The following is a 6,361-nucleotide window of genomic DNA, read 5'->3' as shown; positions in this document are numbered from 1 at the left end:
TTTGGTGACAAAGAAGACCAAAACATAGAACCAGAAGAAGTCAACAAAGTCAAAGAGCCTACATCAAAAGCCTTCAAGAAAAACATGAACTGGTCTCAGGCCAGGGAAGAGCTCAAAAAGGATTTGGAAGAGCAAGTTAGAGAAGTAGAGGAAAAATTGGGAAGAGAAATGAGAGTGATGCGAGAAAACTATGAAAAACAGGTCAATGACTTGCTAAAGGAGACCCAAAAAAATACTGAAGAAAATAACACCTTAAAAATAGACTAACTCAAATGGCAAAGGAACTCCAAAAAGCCAGTGAGGAAAAGAATGCCTTGAAAGGCAGAATTAGCCAAATGGAAAAGGAGGTCCAAAAGACCACTAAAGAAAATACTACCTTAAAATTAGATTGAGCAAGTTGAAGCTAGTGACTTTTTGAGAAATCACGATATTATAAAACAGAACCAAAGGAATGAAAAAATGGAAGACAATATGAAATATCTCATTGGAAAAACAACTGACCTGGAAAATAGATCCAGGAGAGATAATTTAAAAAATTATTGGACTACCTGAAAGCCGTGATCAAAAAAAGAGCCTAGATATCATCTTTCAAGAAATTATCAAGGAGAACTGCCCTGATATTCTAGAGCCAGAGGGTAAAATAGAAATTGAGAGAATCCACCAATTGCCTCCTGAAAAAGATCCCCAAAAGAAAACTCCTGGGAATATTGTTGCCAAATTCCAGAGCTCCCAGATCAAGGAGAAAATACTGCAAGCAGCCAGAAAGAACCAATTTGAGTATTGTTGATACACAGTCAGGATAACACAAGATCTAGAAGCTTCTACATTAAGGGATCGAAGGGCTTGGAATGTGATATTCCAGAGGTCAATGGAGCTAGGATTAAAACCAAGAATCACCTACCCAGCAAAACTGAGTGTCATGCTCCAAGGCAAAATATGGATTTTCAATAAAATAGAGGACTTTCAAGCTTTCTCAGGGAAAAGACCAGAACTGAATAGATAATTTGACTTTCAAACACAAGAATCAAGAGAAGCATGAAAAGGTAAACAAGAAAGATAAATCATAAGGGATTTACTAAAGTTGAACTGTTTTATTTACATTCCTACATGGAAAGATGATGTGTATAATTCATGAGACCTCAGTATTAGGGTAGCTGAAGGGAATATATATATATATATATATATATATATATATATATATATATATATATATACACATATATATACATATATATATATACATATATATGTAGAGAGAGAGAGACAGAGACAGAGAGAGACAGACAGAGAGAGACAGAGACAGAGACAGAGAGAGACAGAGAGAGACAGAGAGAGACAGAGAGACAGAGACAGAGAGAGCGAGAGAGAGAGAGCACACAGGGTGAGTTGAATATGAAGGGATGATATATGAAGTAATAAAATTAAATTAAGGGATGAGAGAGGAATATATTGAGAGAGGTGGAAAGGGAGAGATAGAATGGAGTAAATTATGTCACATAAAAGTGGCAAGAAAAAGCAGTTCTGTAGGAAGGGAAGAGGGGGCAGGTGAGGGGGAATGAGTGAATCTTGCTCTCATCAGATTTGACCTGAGGAAAGAATAACATACACACTCAATTGGGTATCTTACCCCACAGGAAAGAAGGAGGAAGAAGATAAAAAAGGGGATGATAGAAGCGAGGGCAGATAGGGGGAAGAGGTAATCAAAAGCAAACACTTTCGAAAAGGGACAGGGTCAAGGGAGAAAATTGAATAAAGGGGGATAGGATAGGAAGGAGCAAAATATAGTTAATCTTTCACAACATGAGTATTGTGGAAGGGTTTTGCATAATAATACATTTGTGATCTATGTTGAGTTGCTTGCCTTCTTAGGGAGAGGGGGTGGGGAGGGAAGAGGGGAGAGAATTTGGAGCTCAAAGTTTTAAAAGCAGATGTTCAAAAAAAGTTTTTGCATGCAACTGGGAAATAATATAAACAGGCAATGGGGCATAGAAATCTATCTTGCCTTACAAGAAAGTAAGGGAAAAGGGGATGGGGGGAGTGGGGTGACAGAAGGCGGGGCTGACTGGGAAATGGGGCAATCAGAATATATGCCATCTTGGAGTGGGGGTAGGGTAGAAATGGGGAGAAAATTTGTAATCCAAACTCTTGTGAAAATCAATGCTGAAAATAAAAACATTAAACAAATAAATAAGTAAAAATAATCATAAAAATAATAAAAAATAATATTCCATTGTAATCATATGTCATAACTTGTTTAGCCATTCTGCAATTGATAGACATGCTTTCAATTTCCAATTCTTAGCCACCACAAAAAGAGTTGATAGAAATATTTTTGTACCAATAGGTCCTTTTCTTCCCCCTTTTTTGGATATCTTTGGGATATAGACCTAGCAGTGTTATTGCTGGATTAAAGGGTATGCATGGTTTTATAGCCCTTTGGGCTTAGTTCCAAATAACCATTGGGTTTTTTGACTAGAAGTTACTCATAACATGGATGAAGTGTCACTGAGGAGTGTTAGTTTTGGGCAACTGTCTTCTGTATTGATATCTTTCTTGTCTCTCGTCTTCTGTCTTCTATTCTTTATATTTTCCTATGTAGTCTTTCTTTTCCTCCCCCGCTCCTTCATTCATCATTTATTTATTAAGCACTTACTGTATGTAAAGCACTATACCAGATGCGAAATGACTACACAGGGCTTCAAAATTAGTAAGAAGAGAAGATATATATATGGACATCATGTAATATTATATCTTCTGATTAAATTATAGATATAAAATAAAGTACAATTTATAAGGCCTGAGGGGAGAAGGTAGTTGCTGATGAATGAAAGCAAGAATGTTAAAAAGGTGCAGAGAGATCAATCAAGTATTTGCTTAGCACCTACTGTGTACCAGGTATTTTGTTAGGTCATAGGGATTCAAGTGCAAAGAAAGAAACAATTTCTACTAACAAGACACACATTTTAATTGACGAGAGAGTAAGTACAAATTAAAAATATACATTATAAATACAGAGTGAAAAATTCATTATAACCCAGCTATCAAAAATTGCTTTCATTAGTTGTAATGCAAGTACATAAAAGGCTCCCTTTAGTTAATTCTTAACTATCCCATAGACTTGTCAGCAAAATATTCTCTAGTAAAGATGCATTTATCATTATTCTGATAAATTATCTATGTCTGATGATGATTCCGGCTTTCTAAATTAGACCCATTGACTTAAGTCTGGTTAACCTCATTAAACTTTGCCTTGCACTAAAAAAAGTGAAAAGCCTGAGCTAAATAGGAAGGCAAGGTAGCATACTAAATGCAAAGCTGTACTTGGAGGCCAGAGAGCTATGATTGAATTCTGGATGAAATATATACTACCTATATCATAATTGGCAAGTCCAATAGATTCTTAAAACCTCCATTTCCTAATCTGTAAAAGAAGATAATAATACACTAGTTACATCAAAGTTTGAGGAAGGTACTTTGCACATCTTAAAGCACTATATAAATATGAATCATTATTATTATTGATCATTGTCATCATCATCATCATCATCATCATCATCATCATCATCATCATGTCTTATCCTCAGCAGGGGTAAAGAATGCTGTGACTAGGATGAAATCTGAGGGACAACCTGGTATGGTAGAAAACAAGGCCATACTTGGAGTTTGGAGAAGACCTCAGTTTTTATCCCATCTTATGACATTCACTTTCTGTAAGCATGGGCTAATTACTTAATGTCTATGAGCCTTTTAAGGCTCATTTGTAAAATGAGGATAATACTACCAGTAGTACCTACTTCACAGGGTTATTGTGAAGATCAATGAACATAATATATGTTAAACCTTTGCAAACGTTAAAACTCTATATAAATGGCAGCTATCCAAAATTGCAAAGACAAAAATATAAGTTAGTTGTATCAATTAAATAATACCCCAATGGTAATTGTATTTCTCATTTGAGAGAAAGGGTAGCTGAGGACAGCTGGTGTTTGCATTAGCATTTGGTAGGATTCTGTTAATTGCTCATCAACAGAAACTGAGGGAGCTAGCATCATATAGTGAGAAATAGCAGGAAATCTGCCATATATAAATAAAGATTCTCTAAGAGCCTGCAGTCACTGAATATAGGTATGGGAAAGGGAAGAGGCAAAAAGGCAATTTGCTACATGAATTCACCATGAGAATTAGCCATGACAGCCACCAAGAGAAACAACAGACACCTGAAGATCTTGTTTTAGAAAGTATGGAGGGCAAGAGCGATGTTGCAGTGAGTATGGACAGTGTGCTTTGTGTTTTTGTTAGTAGGAAGTAATAGTTACATATATGCAAGATCAAAGGTTTGGGCTCATGTATCTCCACGTTTTCAGGGAGACCAATATTAGTAAATTTTTAAAAGAGAAAAAAAGGAAGGAAAAGTATCTGAAGAGGTATAGAGGGATCCTAATCTTTGCTTGGAGGGCAAAGTAATGTGAAAGAAAAGGAAGGAAAGAAATTTCACTAAATATTTGGAATGAAAATTTCACATGTGAAAGTCTTCTTGTAGGGTGATACCTGGACTCTCTTAGGTTACAAAGGAACTTCGTTCGCTCTGAGGAATGATGATATGTATCCACAGGTGCCTGTAGGAGAGACATTGTCCAGTAATGGTCAGAGAAAGAAGAGATAAGGAGTAGTGGGTTGGTGACTTCCTGCTGAGAGGTACTGAGGCCTAGAGCTATTTATAACATTAGCAATAGAGAGATCTGCCAAGTTCCAAGGGCAGGTATCATGGACATGAATCAGGTCTTCCAGAGGCTTGCTAAAGTTGATAACTAGTCCATATTCTGCATGATTTATGCAGGGACAAATGATACTTAGTAGGAATTTAAGAAGCATTGCTTGGGATTATAAAGTCTTAGGCAAGGAACAGAATATTCTAGGAAAATTGGTGCTGTTTTCATCACTACTCCAATTTATCCTATATATCTCTTTTGTGAATGAAGTTATTTGCGTGTTGTCTCTCCCATTAGAGAGTGAGCTCACTGAGAGCAGGGACTATTTTTTGCCTCTTTGTATAGCCAGAACTTAGCACAGAAGTGTAGTAGGTACATAGTAGGTGCTTAGTAAATGCTATTTGACTAATTGCTTCAGATTGTAGGATTTTCACAAGAAAAAAGCACATTTCCAAAATGAGCAATGAGTTACGAAAATGGTGTCTGAGGATAGGATTTGGATTTCTGGACCACAGATTAAAATACTGGAAAGAGAGGCTTTTCCCCAGGGATATAATACATATGGCAAGGACCGATTGTATACAGTTGACTGGAGTTGTGAATCTGAACAAAAGGATTTTAAATTAAGCTAAGAAAGGAAGGAAGAAAACTGCTCAAATATCTGGCAAGGCAGATATCAGAATTTAATGGGTACAGCAGAGGAAGAAGGCCCTGTCTGGACCTCAGTTTCTTCATCTGTAAAACAAGTGGGTTGGATTACTGACATTTAAGGTCTTTTCTAGCTATGATCCTATGTATCAAATGGTTGTGGGAAGGATAATTTGCCTCCCATGACCTAGATCAGTCAACGTGGGATAGAAAGCCATTAATAGTGAAATTTTGAAGCTACAAGAAGAAATTGTTTTAATAAAGAAGAAAAGTCCTCAGAATTGTCCAGAGAGACCAACATAGATCCACAGGAACTATGACAAATTCTATTATATATTCATAAACATGTAGATATACACATACATGCATACATGGGGTATATAGAGTGTTTAGGGAGGACTAACACTTCTGGTGTGAGGGCTTAGTGAACGCTTGTCAGGGCTGTTCATCTACCTTTGGTGTCCACTTGTCATCCAACTCTTACCTGTGGCTCCAAGAAGCTGTAGTATGCACAGTGGCCACATCCCATTAAAACTATTTTGGCAGATTGGCTAAATCAGATTGAGGATAGTCAACAGGCTTTAAACCCATTTTTGAGTTAGGGGGATACCTACCTCAAGCATATGAAGACTTCTCCTGGAAAAATGGGTAGATGAGAACAATTTCTTCCAACAGCTATGGAGTGCTTAGAGCTTGGTCTGATATCAAAGATGCCAAGGTCATCCACTGCATTCTGGGCCATCACCAATCATCCTGACTTTTGTCTTGCTATTGGATTTTGATCACTGCAAGAGAGAGTGAGATGATGACTTTGTGCAACTCTGCTTCACTTAAATCCAATTCAGTGCAAGTCAAGATATCACCCCATGATGTCATTGGTCCTCTTTGAAAACAAAGAATGAACAACAACACACATGTATATATGTGTGTATAAATATGTATGTATATGTGTATATATGTGTGTATATATATATGTATGTGTATATACATAAATGATGGGAAAA

This window comes from Trichosurus vulpecula, chromosome 1 (genome assembly GCF_011100635.1).
Source record: "Trichosurus vulpecula isolate mTriVul1 chromosome 1, mTriVul1.pri, whole genome shotgun sequence".
Taxonomy (NCBI): Eukaryota; Metazoa; Chordata; class Mammalia; order Diprotodontia; family Phalangeridae; genus Trichosurus; species Trichosurus vulpecula.
This window is presented reverse-complemented; position numbering follows the sequence as displayed.